Source organism: Tursiops truncatus, chromosome 10, assembly GCF_011762595.2.
Source record: "Tursiops truncatus isolate mTurTru1 chromosome 10, mTurTru1.mat.Y, whole genome shotgun sequence".
NCBI classification, from domain to species: Eukaryota; Metazoa; Chordata; class Mammalia; order Artiodactyla; family Delphinidae; genus Tursiops; species Tursiops truncatus.
Genome location: NC_047043.1, coordinates 59,611,800 through 59,635,410, shown reverse-complemented (window position 1 = coordinate 59,635,410; position 23,611 = coordinate 59,611,800). Strand labels below are relative to the sequence as shown.

At 43.5% G+C, this 23,611-nt stretch overlaps 1 long non-coding RNA gene across 1 annotated transcript in view; it reads right to left on the bottom strand.

The window, feature by feature from the left end:
* The window catches only part of LOC141279764 (uncharacterized), a 30,012-nt gene extending 7,594 nt beyond the window's left edge, over positions 1-22,418 (bottom strand). Inside the window, exon 1 of the long non-coding RNA XR_012334574.1 lies at positions 20,152-22,418. This is a non-coding gene — a long non-coding RNA (uncharacterized lncRNA). The remainder of the gene's footprint in view (positions 1-20,151) is intronic.
* Between the last annotated feature and the right edge of the window lie 1,193 nt (positions 22,419-23,611).

Below are 23,611 nucleotides of genomic sequence, written 5' to 3'. Positions count from 1 at the left end.
AATGAAAATGGGAAAATAGAGGAATTTATGGCTTTACTACATCTAAATCTAGAACCCTAAGCAGAGACCTTGCCATGTCACTGTCGATCACTCTGTTAACCACAGGAGGGCAGACTTCACAGGAAAAGCTTCCTCGCCAGCACTTTTCCAAACCCTGGTGAAGATCTGTACCTTCTCCACCATCTGAGATCTGGTGCTCAGGGACCAGAACATGCTCCAGGGTGCTGAAAACATGGTTTCTCACCTATTAACCCTGCACAAGGTTTCCACCGGGAGATAGGTCAAAGGCCAGGGAAGAATGTGTCCCCTTTTGTGACATGAGATTCACAAAGAACTCCTTTGAGCCCCCTGCATCGTGCCTGTGATGGGCAGCCCGAGGGGCTCAATATTGCAGAGGGCTTTCTCCAGATCAGGTGGGCGCACGGGATGAGAAAGGCCATGCGGAACGAATGTCTTTCTTAGAGCGCTTTTCTGAGGCTGGAAGGGATGTATTGTCATCACCAGCATAATTCCTGTTGTTTGAACAGGTCCTGAATGACCCTACACTTTAGTGTGGAAACGCTTTTTGTTGTTCTTTCTCATCTTTTGCCTTAGACTCTCTCATTTTATTCTAACTTTTGAAGATGCCAGCTAGTACATTATTTACCATAGCACGGACTCTAAACACTTGCTACTGTATAAACGCCATCTACTGTTATTCAGAAAACCAGAACCTTAAATGTAAGACTTAAAACTTTCAGCAAGTAAAGAACACCCAATTTTATTCTGAGCAAGAAACCTGTGTATTTATACACCTTCCAGATTAAAGTCTGCTTTTGTGAAACAACCCAGACAAATTAATTGAGTTCTTGTTCTTGCCTTTGAAAGAATCTCCTTAGGCGGTGGCTTGGCCACTTCATACCTGGGAGATTGTGGCTTATTACCACTCTTGGGTGCCCCCCTACCCACCCAAAGTCCATAGCTCAAGGGGCTCTGAAATATTTTTTAAGGTGGGACATCACTATGAGAGTGAGCTGAATTTTTGATACATACTGAAAGAAGTTTGGAAACAATGATGTGAATAAAAGGGCAGTCAAACTGCATCCTCCTATTCGAGGTGGAAAATGGAAACTGACTCTATAGGCAATGAGACCAAGTTGTTATGTGACTTCTAAGCTGGCTTCAAAGGAGATTTCCAGTGATGGGTCCTAAACATATTTTGACCACCTAAAGGGCCCCATTCCTGTGCAAGTTTAGTCTGGAGTTTAAGGGTTAGTCATGAAACTTTACCCATATTTCCTGAAACTTTGTCAAAGGACTGCACCTGCTTTTGTAATGGCCAAACAGCTCCTATCAAATATAATCTCCCCTGGATAACCACTAAAAACTCTAGGGAAAATATTTTTTTAAACTATTGCCAGAAGCTCTTTGCTTGAGCTGACACATCCATCTTCTTCTGCTCTTGGACACAGGTGATCCTGACTTTCAGGCCTTCGGACTCAGACTGAGATTCATATCACTGGCCCCCACCCATGGCCCTATTCTCAGGCCTTTGGACCCGAACTGAATTACACCACTGTGTCTCCTGGTTCTCCAGCTTGCAGACTGTGGGACTTCATAGCCTCCGTAATCATTTACTATAATGAGCATCTCAAACTGGAGAATCACAGCTTTCAGCAGCACTTCACTACCTGAAAGTTCTGCATAGAAGCTATTTGCTTTTTCCGACATGATTCCTGATTCCTGGGAGAGGTGTAAGAAAAAGAGAAACTAGTATTTTAGAAGATGGTGGAGCAGGAGGGCCTTCAGCTCACCTCTTCTTACGAGCACACCAAAATCACAATTAACTGCTGAAAAACCATTGATAAAAAAGATTGGAATCAGGACCAGATGGCTTCACAGGCAAATTCTATCAAACACTTAGAGAAGAGCTAACACCTATCCTTCTGAAACTGTTCCAAAAATTGCAGAGGAAGGAACACTTCAAAAGTCATTTGGCAGATCTAAATAGACATTTCTCCAAAGAAGACGTACAGATGGCCAAGAGGCACACAAAAAGATGCTCAACATCACTAATTATTAGATAAATGCAAATCAAAACTACAACGAACCTCACACTGGTCAGAATGGCCATCATCAAAAAGTCTACCAATAATAAATGCTGGAGAGGCTGTGGATAAAAAGGAACCCTCCTACACTGTTGGTGGGAATGTAAATTGGTACAACCACTATGGAGAACAGTATGGAGGTTCTTTAAAAAAGTAAAAATAGAACTACCATATGATCTGGCAATCCTACTCCTGGGCATATATCTGGAGAAAACCATAATTCAAAAAGATACATGCATCCCGATGTTCATTGCAGTGCTATCTACAATAGCCAGGACGTGGAAGCAATCTAAATGTCCATCAACAGATGAATGGATAAAGATGTGGTGCCCATACGTATGTACATATATACATAATGGAATATTAGTCATAAAAAAGAATGAAATAATGCCATTTGCAGCAACATGGATGGACCTAGAGATTGTCATATTGATTGAAGTAAGTCAGACAAAGAAAGACAAATATCACATGATATCACTTATATGCAGAATCTGAAAAAAAAATGATACAAATGAACTTATTTACAAAACAGAAAAAGGCTCACAGACTTAGAGAACTTATGGTTACCAGGGGGAAGGGTGGGGTAGGGATAGTTAGGGAGTTTGGAATTGACATGTACACACTACTATGTTTAAAATGAATAACCAACAAGGACCTACTGTATAGCACAGGGAACTCTGCTCAATGCTATGTAATGACCTAGATGGGAAAAGAATTTGAGAAAGAATAGATACATGTATAAGTGAATCATTTTGTTGTGCACCTGAAGCTAACACAACATTGTTAATCAACTACACTCCAATGTAAAATAAATATTTTTTAAAAAGACTGGAATCTACCAAACAAAAAAGATATTCTACATCCAAAGACATAAAGAAGAAACCACGAGACAGCAGGAGGAGCGCACTCAGTATATTATCAAAACCCATACCACTTGGGTGGGCGTCCCACAAGCTGCAGAATAAGTACATTGCAGGAGTTTGAGATCTCTGAGCCCCATGCCAGTCTCCCCAGCCTAGGTGTCCAGCATCGGGAGGAAGAGACTCAAGAGCATTTGGCTTTGAAGACCAGCAGGGCTTGACTGCAGGAGCTCCATGCAACTGGGAGAAACAGAGACTCCACTTTTGGAGAATACACACAAGGTCTTGTGCACAATGGGTTCCAGAGCAAAAGCAGTGACTCCGTAGGAGTCTGGGCCAGACCTACCTGATGGTCTTGGAGGGTCTCCTGGGGAGGCAGGGGTGGCTGTAGCTCTCTCTGGGGCCATAAAAGCTGGTGGCGGACATAGCGGGGACCTACAAGACCTCTGGCTGGAGGCAGACACTTTGGATCCTAGGTACTGAGACCTGGCCCCACCCAACAGTGTGTAAGCTCCAGCCTCAGGCCAAACAACCGACAGGGCAGGAACACAGCCCCACCCACCAGCAGACAGGCTGCCCACAGCCACCTCTAGACATGTCCCTTGACATGGCCCTGCTCACCAGAGGGCCAGGACCCTGTTCTACCCACCAGTGGACAAGCACCAGCACACCCCCACCGAGAAGCCTGCACAAACCTCTAGACCAGCCTCACCCACCAGGGGGCAGATGCCAGAAGCAAGGAAACTATGATCTTGCAGAACTGAGTCTGCAAACACCGGTCAGAAACTACCCTGGGACCAGCTGGTCCCTGGTCCTTGGGTGATGAGAGGGAAGTGTACTGCTGGAACATATAGGACATCTCCTACAGAGGGCCACTTCTCCAAAGTCAAGAAATGTAACTAAGTTACTACATAAATACAAATAGAAATTTAAACAAAATGAGATGGCAAAGGAGTGTGTGCCAGACAAAGGAGAAAGATAAAACCCTAGAAGACAACTAAGTGAAGTGGAGATAGCCAATCTACTGGAAAAAGAGATCAGAGTAATGATCGTAAAGATGATCCAAGAACTTGGGGAAAGAATGGATGCACAGTGTGAGAAGTTACAGGAAGGTTTTAGCAAAGAGTTAGAAAATATAAAGAACAACCAGACTTGAAAAATACAAGTGAAATGAAAAATACACTAGATGAAATCAATAGCTGAATAAATGAGGCAGAAGAACAAATCAGTGAGCTGGAAGACAGAGTGGTAGAAATCACTGCCACAGGACAGAATAAAGAAAAAAGAATGAAAAGAAATGAGGACAGTTTAAGAGACCTCTTGGACAACGGCAAATGCAACGACATTCTCATCATAGGGGTCCCAGAAGGAAAAGAGGGAGAGAAAGGGCCTGAGAAAATATTTGAAGAGATAATAGCTGAAAACTTCCCTAACATGGGAAAGGAAACAGTTACCCAAGTACAGGAAGCACAGAGAGTCCCATACAGGATAAACCTAAGGAGGAACATGCCAAGACACATAGTAATCAACTGACAAAAATTAAAGACAAAGAGAAAATATTAAAAGCAACAAGAGAAAAGCAACAAATTATGTACAAGGGAATGCCCATTAGAGATAGCTGATTTTTCAGCAGAAATCTGCAGGCCAGAAGGGAGTGGCATGATATATGTAAGGGGATGAAAGGGAAAAACCTACAACCAAGAATATTCTACCCAGCAAGGCTCTTGTTCAGATGTGATGGAGGAATCAAAAGCTTTACAGAGGAATCAAAAGCTTTACAGACAAGCAAAAGCTAAAAGATTTCAGCACCACTAAACCAGCTTTATGACAAATGCTAAAGGAATTTCTCTAAGCAAAAAAAAAAAAAGACCACAACTAAAAACTATAAAATTTATGAATAGGAAAGCTCACTGGTGAAGGCAAACATACAGTAAAGGTAGGAAATCTCTACACACAAATATGATATCAAAACCATTAATCGTGAGAGGAGGAGAGTACAAACGCAGGATATCTGAAATGCATTTGACATTTAGAGATCAGCGACTTAAAACAATCATGTATAGACTGCTATATCAAAACCTCATGGTGCGGGCTTCCCTGGTGGCGCAGTGGTTGGGAGTCCGCCTGACGATGCAGGGGACACAGGGTTCGTGCCCCAATCTGGGAGGATCCCACATGCCGCGGAGTGGCTGGGCCCGTGAGCCATGGCCGCTGGGCCTGCACGTCCATGGCCTGTGCTCTGCAACGGGAGGGGCCACAACAGTGAGAGGCCTGTGTACGGCAAAAAAATTTAAAAAATTAAAAACCTCATGGTAACTGCAAATGAAAAATCTGTAATACACACAAAAAAGAAAAAGGAATCCAAACAACACTAAAGATAGTCATCAAATCACAAGAGAACAAAAGTGGAAAGGAAGAAAAAAGACCTCAAAAACAAATTCAAAACAATTAACAAAATGGCAATATGAACACACATATCAAGAATTACCTTAAATGTAAACAGATTAAACACTCCAACCAGAAGACATAGACTGGCTGAATGGATACAGAAGCAAGACCTGTATATATATTGTCTACAAAAGACCCACTTCAGATATAGAGACACATACAAACTGAAAGTGAGGGTATGGAGGAAGGTATTCCATGCACATGGAAATCAAAAGAAAGCTGGAGTAGCAATACTCATATCAGACAAAACAGACTTTAAAATAAAGGCTGTCACAAGAGACAAAGAAGGACACTACATAATGATCAAGGGATCAATCCAAGAAGAAGATATAACAATTGTAAATATATATGCACCCAACACAAGAGCACCTCAATATATAAGGCAAATGTTAACAGACATAATAAAAGGGAGAACTGATGGTAACACAATAATAACAGGGGACTTTAACACCCCACTTATATCAATGGACAGATCATCCAGACAGAAAATCAATAAGGAAACAAAGGCCTTAAACAGCACATTAGATCAGATGGACTTAGTTGATATTAAAGAGCATTCCATCCGAAAACAGCAGAATACACATTCCTTTCAAGTGCACAGGGAACATTCTCCAGGATAGGTCACATGCTGGGCACAGAGCAAGCCTCAGTAAATTTAAGAAAATTAAAATCATATCAAGTGTCTTTTCCAACCACAATGCTATGAGGTTAGAAATCAACTACAGGGAAAAAACTGCAAAAAACCATAAACATGTGGAGGCTAAACAATATGCCACTAAGCAACCAACGGATCACTAAAGAAATCAAAGAGGAAATCAAAAAATACCTAGAAACAAATGAAAATGAAAGCATGATGATCCAAAACCTACGGAATGCAGCAAAAGTAGTTCTAAGAGGGAAGTTTATGGTAATACAAGCTTACCTCAGGAAACAAGAAAAATCTCAAACGACCTATCCTTACACTAAAGAACCTACCCTTACACCTAAAGCAACTAGAGAAAGAAGAACTAACAAAACCCAAAGTTAGTAGAAGGACAGAAATCAAAGTTCAGAGCAGAAATAAATGCAATAGAGACTAAGAAAACAATAGCAAAGATAAATGAAACTAAAAGCTGGTTCTTTGAAAATATAAACAAAACTGATAAACCTTTAGCCAGCCTCATCAAGAAAAAAAGGGAGCGCTTGCCTTCCAAGATAGCCCACGCTCTGTCTATGGAGTATCTCCCTGAATAAACCTTCTTTCACTGTACTATGTCTTGCTCTTGAATTCTTGCCTGCACAAAGCCAAGAATCCACACTTGGCGGCCATCCCAGGGACTCAGACATGACTTGGGATGTGACTATCCTCTTGCACTCCACTCTCTTTCCTGCAACATCTTTTCTGGCACCCAATGCGGGTCCTCAAAGGCCATAAGCTCGATCCGCCTATTGGGCTATGGCTCCCCTCTGAAGGGTGGCTGGGACTTATCCTGAGCCATGTAGATTCAAGTAGCCCGTTAAGTGGCAGCTGACGTCGCCTGCAGAATCTGGCAGAGACCAGTTCTCTGGCCATGAAGAAGCGCACTGAGGCCAAGCTTTTCCCCCTCAGTCTTTCTCATTCTCCTATTGCTCTATCTCTTTGGACTTGAAAAGATCCACCCAGACGACCACCAAACATCCAAATTAAGACTGCATGGCAAGTAACTGACAACTTGGTTGGGTCTAAAGAACTCCTGCCAGGGGGCTTATCTGGTGGTGCAGTGGTTGAGAATCTGCCTGCCAATGCAGGGGAAACGGGTTCAATCCCTGGTCTGGGAGGATCCCACATACCACAGAGCAACTAGGCCCATGAGCCACAACTACTGAGCCTGCACATCTGGAGCCTGTGCTCCGCAACAGGAGAGGCCGCGATAGTGAGAGGCCTGTGCACTGCGATGAAGAGTGGCCCCCGCTTGCCGCAACTAGAGAAACGAAGACCCAGCACAGCCAAAAATAAAAAAAAAATTAAAGAAAGAACTCCTAAAAAAAAAAAGAAGAAAAAAAGGGAGAGCACCCAAATCAATAAAATTAGAAATGAAAAAGGAGAACATACAACTGACACCACAGAAACACAAAGGACCATAAGGGACTACTACAAGCAACTATATGCCAATAAAATGGACAACCTAGAAGAAATGGACAAATTCTTAGAAAGGTATAATCTCCCAAGACTGAATGAGGAAGAAATAGAAAATATGATCAGACAAATCATAAATACTGAAATTGAATCTGTGATTTAAAAACTCCCCAAAAACAAAAGCCCAGGACAAGATGGCTTCACAGGCAAATTCTATCAAACATATGAGAAGAGTTAACACCTATCCTTCTGAAGCTATTCCAAAAATTGCAGAGAAAGAAACACTTCTGAACTCATTCAATGAGGCCACCATCACCCTGATACCAAAACCAGACAAAGATACCACAAAAAAGAGAAAATTACAGGCCAATATCACTAATGAACATAGAAACAAAAATCCTCAACAAAATACTAGCAAACCAAATCCAACAATACATTAAAATTATCATACACCCTGATCAAGTGGCATTTATCCCAGGGATGCAAGAATTTTTCAATATATGTAAATCAATCAGTGTGATACACTGCACTGAAAAATTGAAGAATAAAAACCATATGACTATCTCAATAAATGCAGAAAAAGCTTTTGATAAAATTCAACATCCATTTATGATCAAAACTCTCCAGAAAGTGGGCACAGAGGGAATTTACCTCAACATAATAAAAGCCATATATGACAAACCCATAGCTAACATCATACTCAATGGTGAAAAGCTGAAAGCATTTCTTCTAAGATCAGGAACAAGACAAGGATGTCCACTGTCACCACTTTTATTCAACACAGTTTTGGAAGTCCTAGCCATAGCAATAAGAAAAAGAAATGAAAGGGATCCAAATTGGAAAAGAAGTAAAACTGTCACTGTTTGCAGATGACATGATATTATACATAGAAAATCCTAAAGACACTACCAGAAAACTACTATAACTCATCAGTGAATTCAGTAAAGTTGCAGGATACAAAATTAATACACAGAACTCTGCTGTGTTTCCATACACTAACAACAAAAAATTAGTAAGGGAAATTAATGAAACAACCCGATTTACCATTGCATCAAAAATATAAAATATCTATGAATAAACCCACCTAAGGAGGCATAAGACCTGTACTCCAAAAACTATAAGAAGCTGATGAAAGAAACAGAAGATGACACAAAGAAATGGAAAGACACACTGTGTTCTTGGATTGGAAGAATAAACATTGCCAAAATGACCATACTACCCCAGGAAACCTACAGGTTCAATGCGACCCCTATCAATTTATCAGTGGCATTTTCCAAAGAAGTAGAACAAAAAATTTAAAAATATGTATGGAAACACAAAAGACCCTGAACAGCCACAGCAATCTTGAGAAAGAAAAACGGAGCTGGAGGAATCAGGCTTCCTGACTTCAGACTATACTACAAAGCTACAGTCATCAAAACAGTATGGTACTGGCCCCAAAACAGAAATATAGCTCAATGGGACAGTATAGAAAATCCAGAGATAAACCCACACACATACAGTCAACTAATCTATGACAAAGGAGACAAGAATATACAATGGAGAAAAGACACTCTCTTCAATAAGTGGTGCTGGGAAAACTGGACAGCTACATGTAAAAGAATGAAATTACAACATTCTCTAACAGCATACACAAAAGTAAACTCAAAATGGATTAAAGACCTAAATGTAAGACCAGATACTATAAAAATCTTAAAGAAAAACATAGGCAGACACTCTCTGACACAAACTGCAGCAAGCTGGTTTTTTGTTTGTTTGTTTTTTTGCGGTATGCGGGCCTCTCACTGTTCTGGCCTCTCCCGTTGCGGAGCACAGGCTCTGGACACACAGGCTCAGCGGCCATGGCTCACGGGCCCAGCCGCTCTGCGGCATGTGGGATCTTCCTGGACTAGGGCACGAACCCGTGTCCCCTGCATCGGCAGGAGGACTCTCAACCACTGCGCCACCAGGGAGGCCCGCAAGATCTTTTTTGATCCACCTCCTAGAGTAATGAAAATAAAAACAAAAATAAACAAGTGGGACCTAATTAAACTTTTTAAAAAATAATTTTTGGCTGCATTGGGTCTTCATTGCTGTGTGGGGGCTTTCTCTAGTTGCGGAGAGTGGGGGCTACTCTTAGTTGTGGTGTGCGGGCTTCTCATTGCGGTAGCTTCTCTTGTTGCAGAGCATGGACTCTAGAGCACAGGCTCAGTAGTTGTGACACATGGGCTCAGTGTGGCTCACCGGCTCTAGAATGCAGGCTCAGTAGTTGTGGCACACAGGCTTAGTTGCTCAGCGACATGTGGGATCTTTCTGGACCAGGGCTCGAACCCATGTCCTCTGCATTGGCAGGCGGATTCTTAACCACTGTGCCACCCAGAAAGCCTGGACCTAATTAAACTTAAAAGCTTTTGCACAGCAAAGGAAACCATAAACAAAATGAAAAGACAATCCACAGAATGGGAGAAAATATTTTCATATGAAGCAACCGACAAGGGATTAATCTCAAAACTATACAAACAGCTCATGCAGCTCAATATCAAAAAAAACCAAACAACCCAATCAAAAAAATGGAAGATCTAAATAGACATTTCTTCAAAGAAGACATACAGATGGCCAAGAGGCACATGAAAAGATGGTCAACATCACTAATTATTAGAGAAATGCAGATCAAAACTGCAATGAGTTATCACCTCACACTGTCAGAACGGCCATCATCAAAAAGCTACAAACAGTAAATGCTGGAGAGGGTGTGGAGAAAAGGAAACCCTCCTACACTGTTGTTGGGAATGTAAATTGGTACAGTCACTCTGCAGAACAGTATATAGGTTCTTTAAAAAACTAAAAATAGAACTACCATAGGATCTAGCAATCCCACTCCTGGGCATATATCCAGAGAAAACCATAATTCGAAAAGATACATGTACCCCAATGTTCACTTCAGTACTATTTACAATAGCCATGACATGGAAGCAACCTAAATGTCCATCAATGGAGGAATGGATAAAGAAGATGTGGTATATATGTACAATGGAATATTACTCAGTCATAAAAAAGAACAAAATAATGCCATTTGCAGTGACATGGATGGACCTAGACATTATCATACTTAGTGAAGTAAGTCAGACAGAGAATGACAAATATCATATGATATTGCTTATATGTGGAATATAAAAAAATGGCACAAATGAACCTATTTACAAAACAGAAATAGAGTCACAGATGTAAAAAGCAAACTTACCGTTACCAAGGGTAAAAGGGGGGGAGGGATAAATTGGGAGATTGGGATTGACATATACACACTATTATATACAAAATAGCTAACTAATAAGAACCAACTGTATAGCACAGGGAACTCTATTCAGTACTCTGTAATGACCTATATGGGAAGAGAATCTTAAAAAGAGTGGAGATATACATATATGTATAACTGAATCACTTTGCTGTACACCTGAAACTAACACAACATTGTAAATAAACTATATTTCAAAAAAATTTTTTAAATGGATTAAAGACCTAAATGTAAGACCCTATACTATAAAACTCCTAATGAAAAACATAAGCAGGACACTCTTTGACATAAATCTCAGCAATATCTTTCTGGATCCATCTCCTAGAGTAATGGAAATAAGAACAAAAATAAACAAAATGAGACCTAATTAAACTTAAAAGCTTTTGTGCAGCAAAGGAAACCATAAACAAAATGAAAAGAAAACCTACAGAATGGGAGAAAATATTTGCAAATGACACAATCGAGAAGGGATTAATCTCCAAAACATACAAACAGCTCAGATAGCTCAGTATCAAAGAAACAAACAACTCAATCAAAAAATGGGCAGAAGGGGCTTCCCTGGTGGCGCAGTGGTTGAGAGTCCGCCTGCCGATGCAGGGGACATGGGTTCGTGCCCCAGTCTGGGAAGATTCCACATGCCGCGGAGCGGCTGGGCCCATGAGCCATGGCCGCTGAGCCTGCGCGTCCGGAGCCTGTGCTCCGCAACGGGAGAGGCCACAACAGTGAGAGGCCCGTGTACCGCAAAAAAAAACAACAGCAAACAAACAAACAAACAAAACTACAAAAGAGCTACCATATGACCCAACAATCCCACTCCTGAGCATATATCCAGAGAAAACCGTAATTCAAAAAGATACATGCACCCCAATGTTCACTGCAGCACTATTTACAGTAGTCAAGACATGGCAGCAACCTAAATGTCCATCAACAGATGAATGGATAAAGAAGATGTGGTGTACACACACATGCACACAATACACAATGGAATATTACTCAGTCATAAAAAAGAATGAAATAATGCCATTTGCAGCAATATGAATGGACCTAGAGACTATCATACTAAGTAAATAAGACAAATATCATATGATATCGCTTACATGTGGAGTCTAAAAACATGATACACATGAACTTATTGACAAAACAGAAAGAGACAGACAGAAAACAAACTTATGGTTAACAAAGGGGAAAGGGGGGTGGGGGAGAGTGATAAATTAGGAGGTTGGGATTAACATATACACACTACTATATATAAAATAGATAACCAACAAGGGCCTACTGCATAGCACAGGGAACTATACCCAATATTTTATAATAACCTATAAGGGAAAAGAATCTGAAAAGGAAAAGGAATCTTTATGTATAACTGAATCACTGTGCTGTATACCTGAAACTAAAACAATGTTGTAAATCAACTATACTTCAATAAAAAAGTTTTTTAAAAAAACTATTGCTGGGAGATACCGAAGAAAAAACAAAAGCAGAAGTTCTGGAGGGGAATAGACCCCTATAGGAAGAAAGTCACTAGGTGAGTTTCCTTTTTTTGTGTGTGTGTGTGTGTGTGTGGCTTTGGTCCTTTGGTCAACCTCTGTCCCTCCCAAGCAGGACAGCTAAAACCTGGGTAGAATCCAGTGGATCTTCTAATTTGAAGAACAAGAACTAGTTTGAGGCAGTTTAACTAAAATCACTTGTAACCCCACTAGTACACACTGGCAATCATCTCACACAGAGAAAGAATTGTATTTCATACACCTGTCCTCACAGGTACAAGGATGGGAACGTGTACCTGAGATCGTTCAAGGACAAAGGACTGACCTCAGGCAGCACGTGGAGGCTGTACAGTGACTGTTCCCTTCCTTTCTCCTCTTCCTTCTCAAGGAACACAAACAATGGTCTCAAGAGTCCACATTTCACATCCCCAGTTCTCTTTTGGCCCCTTCTCTGAGCTCAGATAGTCTAATAAAACTTAAAAGAAGGGCATCTGTCTGTGATGACGGTCCCATAAATATTACTGAGCGGAGAACCTTCAAATACCAAAGAAATCTTAAATTCAAGGCGTTGCTAGAAAAAAACAGAGTAGGACAAAGTCACTTTGGAGGGATACTTAATATTCAAAGGAAAGAGAAACTTGTAACCACTAAAGGAATTAGGCAGCAAATTCTTCTTTCATCCAGAAACAGGGCTGGGACTGATAGGATTAAGGCAACTAGCTTTGGGCCATCCTTGGGAGATTTAAAGTGGTCCCTGGTCCTGGCCACCATCACAACCAGGCCTTCATGATTCTATCTTCCTTGCTTATTTTTATGCATTTGTCTATTTTAACAGTGTGGGTTTAAGAAGCTGCCTTGTCCCACCTCCATGGTGGCTCATTCTTAGCAGTAAAAGGCACAGCTCTCGTCTGGCAAGGCCTTTGTCAGGAAAGCTTTTGGGAAAAGTGGACAAGTCTAGCTGATCTCAGCCTGACATGGGGAAACCCTGCCCAGGAGTTTGGTTTGGGGGGTTAGGACATCTCAGGGCCTTCACAGGCTCACATCATCCCTTTGTTCCAAATCACTGAGGTCAGGCTTGGTCTTCAGTGTTCTAGCCATAAGCACGCAGCCTGTGGGTGAGAACTGGCTGGGCAGTTGGCAAGGCCTTTTGAGCACTCACCCTTAGCCAGTGCTGGCAAGAGCCCGTGTTAGGTGAAAGCAGTGGGCTTATAAGCAGCTCTTTACAGGAAACTACCCTTGGTAGGAAGCCCCTTTTCCTGGCACTTTAGCAAAGCTGTATTGGAACTAACTTTTAAACCAGGCACCCCCACGATCTACTCATCTCCAGCCCAAGCATACCTTTCAGATCTTTCAATCACACACAATACCTGGCCTAACTTGTAATTAATAGATGACCAGATCTCTTCCCTAGCTTCCCTTTCAGTAATCTCCCAAACTGTGTGAATAAGACAACATCTAGGGACTTCCCTGGTGTTGCAGTGGTTAAGAATCCGCCTGCCAATGCAGGGGACACGGGTTCGAGCCCTGGTTTGGGAAGATCCCACATGCCACGGAGCAACTAAGCCCATGCGCCACAACTACTGAGCCCACGTGCCACAACCACTGAAGCCTGCACGCCTAGAGCCCGTGCTCTGCAACAAGAGAAGCCACCGCAATGAGAAGGCAGCGCATTGCGATGAAAAGTAGCCCCCCACTTGCTGCAACTAGAGAAAGCCTGTGTGCAGCAACGAAGACCCAATGCAGCCAAAAATAAGTTAATTAATTTTAAAAAACACAAAAGAGCTTTAAAAAAAAATTAAAATATCTAGAGGGGGAATTCCCTGGCGGTCCAGTGATCAGCACATTCACTGCCAAGGGCCCGGGTTCCATCCCTGGTCAGGGAACTAAGATCCCATAAGCCTCGAAGTGTGGCCAAAAGAGAAAAAAAGAGATAACATCTAAAGGAAGATCACGAGGAGTCGACAAGCCTACACACAGTGGGGGGATGGCGACGACTCTGACCCCCTACCTCAATGATTAACTGAGATTACTTCCCTGTTTTCCTTTAAAAAGTTTCATGAAAAGGGAACCCTCCTGCACGGTTGGTGGGAATGTAAATTGATACAGCCACTATGGAGAACAGTATGGAGAGTCCTTAAAAAACTAAAAATAGAACTACCATATGACCCACCAATCCCACTACTGGGTATATACCCTGAGAAAACCATAATTCAAAAAGAGTCATGTACCACAGTGTTCACTGCAGCTCTATTTACAATAGCCAGGACACAGAAGCAACCTAAATGTCCATCAACAGATGAATGGATAAAGAAGATGTGGCACATATATACAATGGAATATTACTCAGCCATAAAAAGGAACGAAATTGAGTTATTTGTAGTGAGGTGGATGGACCTAGAGTCTGTCATACAGAGTGAAGTAAGTCAGACAGAGAAAAACAAATACCTTATGCTAATGCATATATATGGAATCTAGAAAAATGGTACTGATGAACCTAGTGGTAGGGCAGGAATAAAGATGCAGACGTTGAGAACGGACTTGAGGACACAGGGTGGGAAGGGGAGGCTGGGACGTAGTGAGCAAGTAGCACTGGCATATATACACTACCAAATGTAAAATAGCTAGCTAGTGGGAAGCAGCTGCATAGCACAGGGAGAGCAGCTCGGTGCTTTGTGACCACCTAGAGGGGTGGGATAGGGAGGGTGGGAGGGAGACGCAAGAGGGAAGAGATATGGGGATATGTGTATGCATATAGCTCATTCACTTTGTTGTACAGCAGAAATTAACACAACACTGTAAAGCAATTATACTCCAACAAAGATGTATTAAAAAAAAAGCTTCATGGCTGAGCAGAATCTTGGGAGGTGGTTTTTGGGGGACACTGAGTCCACCATCTCCCCAGATTGCTGGCATTCTGATTAAAGGCACCTTTCTTCTCTACCATTTATGAGTATGTAATTGATTTTGTAAGCGGCGAGCTGCGGGACCCGATTTATTTGGTAACAGGCTCAGTTCTCTCTTAGGAACTCACTTTTTAGAGGAGGGGGGATAGCAAAGTATGCAGTGGTGAAATGGTACACTTTATTCTCTTTAGGGCACAAATCCTGGGCTCTTTTTCTTAGAAAAGCAAGCTCAGGAGCACTGCAGCGAGGGAATTAGCGTAAAATTAACTTCCCCTTAGTTGACTTCTCAATGCAAAGTCAAAGGTGGAGACCATTTTCCAAGACCTCACCTTGATTCCTCCTCCAGCTTCATTTTCAGTCTTCAGAAGTCCCTGGGCTGAGTGCATCAGCCTGAGAGAAGGCTGGCCCTGAGTCAGCCCTGGGGTGGCTTGAAGGAGAGCACTGACCCATGGAGAGGAGGAGATGGGGAAACTGGACTTCCGCAGCTCTATCCAGCACATGCTGTATGATGACCTCTTCCAAATTCCCTAAGGTTATCTCCTTGGGTCAACGTCACGTGTTACCGAGCCCAAGTTTGTACTGCTCTTACTGACACGTTCTTGATATTGAAGCCCACGCTGTCCCCAGGAAGGGCTTTACTCAAAGCTTCATGGTGCATTTCAACAGACTTTACTTCAGCTGTAACACTGACTGGAGCAAAGGTGATCACCATGCCAGGTTTGAGAACACCAGTCTCCACTCAACCCACAGGGACAGTACAAATACCACCAATTGTGTAGACGTCCTGGAGGGGCAGACACAAGGAATACACTGGCTGGTATTCTGACAAGTCAATCTATGGGAGAAGGGATCCTCTTGCCTCAGAGGAGGCTGTTTTAGATGAGGTGTCCCAGCATCCCTTTTTAATGGGATTCATACTGGCCATGTCTTTTGGCCTTACCTGGGATGCTGTTAGCACACACTTCTGGTCTTACCTCTTTGTAGACCTCGGGGGGTCGGGGGAAAGAGCTCTGTCTCCTTTCCTGGGGTTTTCATGAGTGCCATCTGTAGGCTTCAAGCCTGTTCTGGTGGGACTCTGATGTCAAGCTGTTCTGGTGAAAAACTTCGGGTGAAGTCTATCAGAAAGTTAATCAGCTCATTCCTCCACTGTCAATTTCACCCAAGGCTCCTGTGGGAAATTAGGTGCCTCACGTCCAAGGGCGCCCCTGGGCCTCTTCTTTAGAGTGTTCCTCTCCACTATATGAGAGGCTCTTGTCTTATTGTTTTTCTTATGTTTTAGCCTAGGGCAATCTGTTTTCCTTCCCCAATGGTGACTTACAGCCAAAAATTTGGCATTCCATTTTCCATCTTCTTTCTTCTCTTGTTCCCTGTTGAACACTTGAAAAGCAACATCTACCAAGAAGGGTTCATTCCAAATGCACTATCTAATCTTTGCAACTTTCTTCTGATGTTTCAGGCACTTTGCTCCCCTCCCAAAAGGGTCAAATTTACCATTCTAATATATTCAGGGGCCTCGGGATATGCATTAGTATGACATCTGTAGGCCTGATAAATCCTTTCCAAAAATTCAGAGAGGTATTCATTTGTTTTGCTGAATCTCTTGAATTTTGTTCAAATTCTTGATTTGGTTCCCTTTTCAAAGCCCATCCAAGATGCACTAACATGTTAATGCTCTAATAAGGGCACCTCCCTCATTGGGGCCACAATTTGGTTCAGCTGTGGGTGCTGCCAACTGGGCTTCAGGTGTAGAGGATCCTCCCTACAAGGAGGGTTGTGATATTTCCAGTTAAAAAGTCTGAGAAACTCAGCTGGCTGGTCGTTTGCATTTAGCCCCCTATATGAGGCAATAGCAATGAAAACTGCCCTGCCCTGGGAGTGGCTCCTGGACCAAGCTGGGTGCCCTTTCAGGTCTTAGATGGTGATACCAGACCAAGTCCCCGTACTCCAGAAAATAACACAGGATTTTCTAATTGATCCTTATGAGGAGGGACAGTCCTGAGCCCCAATGTCGGGAATTGGGGCTGGATCGGAACGGAAGGTGGTGGAAGGGGTGGATATATTGGCATAGCGGCCAGAGTGGCTGGGACAGCGAGCTCACCTGGAGAAGTGAAGGTTTGAAGCAACATATCCTCACTTTCATTCCCTTCCTTTTCTTATTTTCCTTGAAGTAATAGCACAAGTGCTTGCACATAAAGGATTTCATCATTCTCCCCCACTTCCTCACAAAATAGCTAGAGAGTCACTCAAAAGCCACAGTAAAACCATAAATAGCAATTGATCACCTCTAACCATTAAAAGGATGCCTTTTTGCTTTGGCGTCAACCAACCTGGTGACAAGGCAATTGAAAAGAAACTTTGTCACTGCACTGATGTACAACAATTTAAGATAATTACTAAAATTATGACTGATATCATTTACCAGGATATACTAGCATCTTAGGAATTCCATATAATTTCTAGAATGTGTATATTAATAACATTTACCCACATGGTATGATCTAAAAAGTGTTATCACCACCTATTTGACACTGCTTATCACATAATTTAACATATTAAACGCCTAATTAGTATTTCTCTCTTGAGGATGGAGAGAAAATAAATAATTTGAGGTGTTCCAGGGACCCTTTGGAAAAACCTCAAAGTTAGCTAGAGGTCAAATGAACTTCATTTGGAATTCGATTTTTGGGAAGTTTGTCAAAATATAAAAAAGTTTAAACCAGTGGTAATAAAAGATCTTAATGGCAAATACAAATCACTTAAATTCACAATTACCAAAAGTGGTTCAACGATTACCAAAAGTGGTTCAACATTTTAAGAGAACTTTGTTCTCTTTGAGAACCAGATTCAGGTTCTGTACCATTTGACCTTTAACATTCATTTTCTTAATTAAATTCAATCTAATCTTAGCCAATCCTGACCATGCATAAAACCCTTTCAGTGTTCTTCCTCCGCAAACCTTCCACAATTTTCTGTATCCATACTAATCTGTCCCTCACTTTCTTTTCCATTCAGAAACAACCAGCTCGGGCTTGCCTGGTGGCGCAGTGGTTGAGAGTCCACCTGCCGATGCAGGGGACACGGGTTCGTGCCCCGGTCCGGGAGGATCCCACATGCCGCGGAGCGGCTGGGCCCGTGAGCCATGGCCGCTGAGCCTGCGCGTCCGGAGCCTGTGCTCCGCAACGGGAGAGGCCACAACAGTGAGAGGCCCGCGTACCACAAAAAAAAAAAAAAAAAAAAGAAACAACCAGCCCGAGGACAAAACCACCTTTTTCCCTTTAACAAAATACATTTTCATTCCTCATACCTTCTTTGCTGAAAACACACATCCTACTTCTTTGCATAGTGAAATGTTTCCCTCATCATTTTACTCTCAGTGAAAACCAAGAGGCAAGTAATTGTAAACTGTTTATCATACCAGTATCTCCTGATTGACAAACTTATGCTTTCGTCTTCCTCCCTGCCCAGCAACTAATGTTTGAATATTTTATCCTATTTGAAATGACCCAGATAGTCAATGAATTCTCTTCATTGAACTTAGTTTAAAAATTTCAAGTTGTGAAAATCTGGAGAGACTATTTTAGATAGACATTTCCAAAGCATAAGTATTCCTAGAGAGTTTACCTAAAACTCTTACCTCATTTACCTCTATTTTGTTTATTTAAAAGCTTTGTCATTTTGTTATTTTTCTTGCTGACAAACTTTGTAACAGGAATAAGGTCTTATTTAACTTCTAGTAAACCTAGGCACAATAAAAGTATTATACTTAATGTTGACTACTCAAAAGACATGTCTGTATTAATCACACCAACAAGCTTAAGCTAACTTTAATACCAGATATTAATGCAATACTGAATATTTCCTAGATCACGTGAACCCAAAAGTCTTTCTGGTCGGTCTCCTCCATATTTGAACATGAATATAAGCACTTAATTTCCTTCAAGCCAATCAAACAGAGCCCCCACCCCCACCCCAAATCAATTGTGGCAATGTCGCACATCTACAACTCACGTACAAACTCAAACACAAGGACCTCTCAGTTCCCATTCCAAAATTTCAGCCATGAATCAGGTACAACAATATAAAATCCATCAGTTACAAAAGAGGTTGGATTCAAATTGGGTTTCTGGCAGATGGGACAAATCAAGGTCACGTGTCTAGATGGCTCAACCCTTTTTACTAATATTTATGGAAAAGGCACTTCTATTTCTATCTGTAGCATTTGGTGATTTGGGGAACCAAGTGGAACCTTTCTCTTCTTCCTGGGAATGTCCCACTTTTAGCCAAGAACAGACAGGGTGTTTTGTTCCTTTCCTCCATTTGCCATCAGTAAAAAATTTTAAATATCAATTTTAAATATCAAAAAACTCTAAATGGAGAAACAGTACCAAGCAAAATGAAATGAAAAAACCCAAAGGACAAACAGAAAATCCTAAATGAACCCTCAGGTTTGGTCTTCGGGTTTTACATATACCAAGGACACAGGAGGCCACAAATGACAGAATTAACACAGCAAGGGTAGCAGCGCATGGTGCACAGGGTCCCAAGGTAACCCTGCCTAAACCCCTTGTGCAGATCCTAACAGGTACTCTGGCCACACACGGTTACAATAAAATATCATCTTCCTCTCACCCATGGGTTCATGGCTGTTATCAGATCACTTACCCAAAATGTGCCTCACAGCACTTCAGGGATAGTTGAAACATTCCCCATTTTTAAAGACAGAAGTTCAACAGAAACAAAACACAAACTGCACACACAAATGCTAGCATACAAACAAACAAACAAACCAGTTCACAAATCAGGGAAAAGTCCAACAACTCTTTCCTCTCTCCAACAGGGCACCCCAAACAAACTGACTTATTCTGGGGAAAAAGCCTCAAACAGAGAGGAAATGCAACTATCTCCAACAGGGTACCTCAAACAAGTTGGCTTATTCCGGAGAAAGAGCCCCAAACGGAAGGGAAATAAAATTCCCAGCTGTACACAGGGGAGCGACTTACCCTACTGTATCGAGCCCATCAGTTCCCAAACGTCGATTCCTTCCTCCAACTGCCAAGCGCTGGGGTAGCTGGTGCTGCTGGTGCTGCTTTGGGGAATTTTGAAGGGTAGATGCTCAGGACAAGTGGTCCCGGCAGCTGTTAGGGCCTTATCTGAATATTTCCAAACCAGGGCCGGCTAGCCACGAGTAGCAAGGCTCCTGGCTGGCTGGCTGGCCAACATTTGTTTCCAAGTCCAAGCTCCTACTGCTTGCTGCAGGGCAAGCCAATAAATCGAGAGACGAGTTGCTGGGGCAAAGAATGGCGACTTCGGTAGGGAAGCCAACAGACCGAGAAGATGGTGGACTTGTGTCCCCAAAAAACATCTTGCCTGAGTTGGAACTCAGGTTTCTTTCAACTAAAAGGAGAGGGAGTCGAGTCAAATGTTTCCTGCCTCCCGTCAGCCTCCGGTGGGGATGTGTTACTTTCTTCCTCCCTGCAGTCATTCACAGGTGGGCCTGGTCAGGATGATTCCTGTGAGCTAAACAAGGGTATTTTAGCTTAATGCTTGTTACCTACCTGGGAGACAGGGTTCCCAGAGATGGGCCAGAATGTTTAATTTAAGCTTATAGGCAACATCCCTTTACTGATTAACTTGTATAGAATACAAAGGTTTTTCCCTATTACACAGGGACTAGGGCAAGGAAGGACACTGCAACAACTGTGGATGAGGAAGGAGAACTGTTAAAGTGTGTCCAGTGGGACAGAGGGACTTATTAAGTTGTAGATTCTCATCCTGCACTCCCAAAGATTCCCAGCAATTACCAGGACTCACCATTTCCAAAAGATTCTCCAGGTGATTCAGATGCAGGGGGGCCTATGTAAAAGTTTTTTGGGGAAACATTTCTTTAGAAACGCTAATGGGGTTCCCTCCAGGCTTGTTGTCTAGAGTGACAGAATCAGGATAAGAGATGGGAGTGGGGGGGTGGAGAGAACAAAGGGATTTGAGTAGCATATAAGTCATCTGTTGCTATATAACAATCTATCTCAAATCAACAGCACTTATTTAGCTCGAGTCCACTGGGCGATTCTTTTCACCTGTGCTAGGCTCAGCCAAGCTGCCATGGATTTACTCACATGTCCGGGGTCAGGTGGCCAGTGGGCTGGATGATTCAAGATGGCCTCTCTCTCAGCTGGGTCTTTGGGGGTCCTGGACCATGTCATCTAGCAGAATAGTCAGGGTTTGCGCACATGGAGGCAGATTCCAGGAGTAACAAGAGATTTTCAAGTTTCCTCTTGCCTCACCTTTGATATCTTCTTCTTGGCCAAAACAAGTCACCTGTCCAAGCCCAGCCTCAGGAGGTGAGGGTTCCCCAAATCGTGGATATAGGAAGGCATGAGCAAACACAGGGGCCGAAGTCTACCCCATGGAGGAATGAGAAGACCCAAAAGACAACTAATTATAAAATAAAAATAAATAGGAGGTTCCTGAGATTGAGTGGGGCAGGTGATCTCGACCCTGACTTCAGAAGGAAAGAGTACTGGCCAAGGCACCTGGAGCCCAGCTCCGCTGGAGTGAGGGTTTGGAGGAAGAGCTAGGGGAGCCTAAAGTCAGGGAAGCTCCCTCTCCTAGTCCTCCACAGCCTCTAAAACTGGAGCCTGGACTCAAACAGGTCTGAAAGAGCCACAGTAAGACGGGGAACTGGGTCCAGTCCAGGATCCCTCGCTGCTCCTGTGGGTGCAGGGCTGAGGCCGCTGGGGCTTCTGGGCTCTCAGCAGGTGCGGCCCCGAACCCGGGAGCCAGCTGAACTCCCTGCGGGCCCGACTCTCCCAGGAACAGTCGAGGGGCCTCGGCCTCCTCCGTCCACCAGACCTACCCCTCGCTGGAGGCCGCTACCCGCAGCCGGCCTGGAGGACGCTCAGGAGCGCCCTGGCTCTTGCTTATCTCCTGGTCTCGGTCTTTCTGCGGCTGGCGGGCAGGCGGACTCCCTGCCGTATTCCCTCACTCCAGGTCCTGGTCTAACAGGGCGCCTACTCCTTGACTTCCTGGTTCCGTTTGCCTCAGCTCTCTACCCTGGACATAGGCGGGACCTCTCTCTGCAACTATGGGCAACTCCAAGGGCCTCAGCCAATCCCCAACTGTCCCAGCCAATCAACAAGGGATGCACCAATCCCCCCACCCCCCCATGGCTCTAGCCAATCAACAACGGCCACAGCCAATCAACAACAGCTCTAGCCAATCCACAACGGCCCCAGCCAATCCACAACGGCCCCAACCAAACCCTAAGGCCTGCTTCTGGCCCCCAGTGACTCTCAACGACCCTGGATCTTAACCTCTTTTTCTGGCGGGGTGGGTGCTGATGCTGGGCGGGCTCCTTAGAGGAGGCAGTGTTGAGGGGGCTGGAAGCTGACAAGTGAAGACGGTCTTCAGGGTGTCGTGTCGTAAGCTAAGGATAAGGACGACGTGATATCCTGGAGGGGTGCCTGGAGAAGGTCGTGACTTTGGAAACCTTTCTGGTCACTAGTGTGCGGCTGGACCTTAGAAGCAGAGGAGCAGGTGAAGAGAGACACGAATGGGTAGGAAAGTAGAGGCTAGATCCTGAGGCCTCCATGTCCGGAAAGAAGAGGGCTGAGGGGTGCCATCGGATGTGTGATGTAGAAGGAAGTTCTGGGAACACTGAGGGCAATGGACAAAGTTCTCAGGCAAGTATGTGACAGGAAGCTGGCCAGGAGATTGTGTGGGTGATCTAGGTAGAGGGGAGCACGACCTGGGCTAGGGATGGTCCTTACGGTGGAGAGTGGCCGACTTTTTTTTTTTTTAAAGCTATAAACAAGAAGTATGAATATATGTCACAGACCAATCATTCTGATGGGGGTGGGGCTGGGAGGACATCCAGCCAAGGGTGAAGATGGCTGAGTTTAGTAGCTGGCTTATCCCCTGCCCTTAGCTGAGATGGGGAGGCAGGGGTAAAGGAAGTCGGGGGTATGCTGGAGAGAAAGGGGTGTGTACAGTTCAATTTGAGAGATGCTTCATTTGTAAACAGAGATACTCTGGGCTCACCCAAGATTCACAGGGAGAGGGCCAGTGTGTGGACAGGGCATCAGAAATGGGCTGGACTCACCAACATAAATGTGGAGCCACAGAACTAGATGAGATCTGAGAGAGGTGAGCTCAGAAATTGGTGGGCAGCCCCATCCCAGGGCCAGGTAGAGGGAGAGAAACTTCGTCGGAGTCTGAGGAGGTCAGGGGAGAGCAAATGAAGAAAATCCTAAGTAAAGTTGTCTTAAAGGCTGATGAAAAAACCATCAAGTTTGGAACAAACATTTGGCAACACTCATGGAAACTGAAATGTGATCCCACTTTTCCGTATCTACCAGGAAGTAGGAGGCACGTAACAGCAGAGGTGGAGGGGAGGGCAGCAGTCTACTCCCACCGGCAACAGGAGTGCGTGGTGTAGACTATAAAAAGTCACCTCACTTAAAG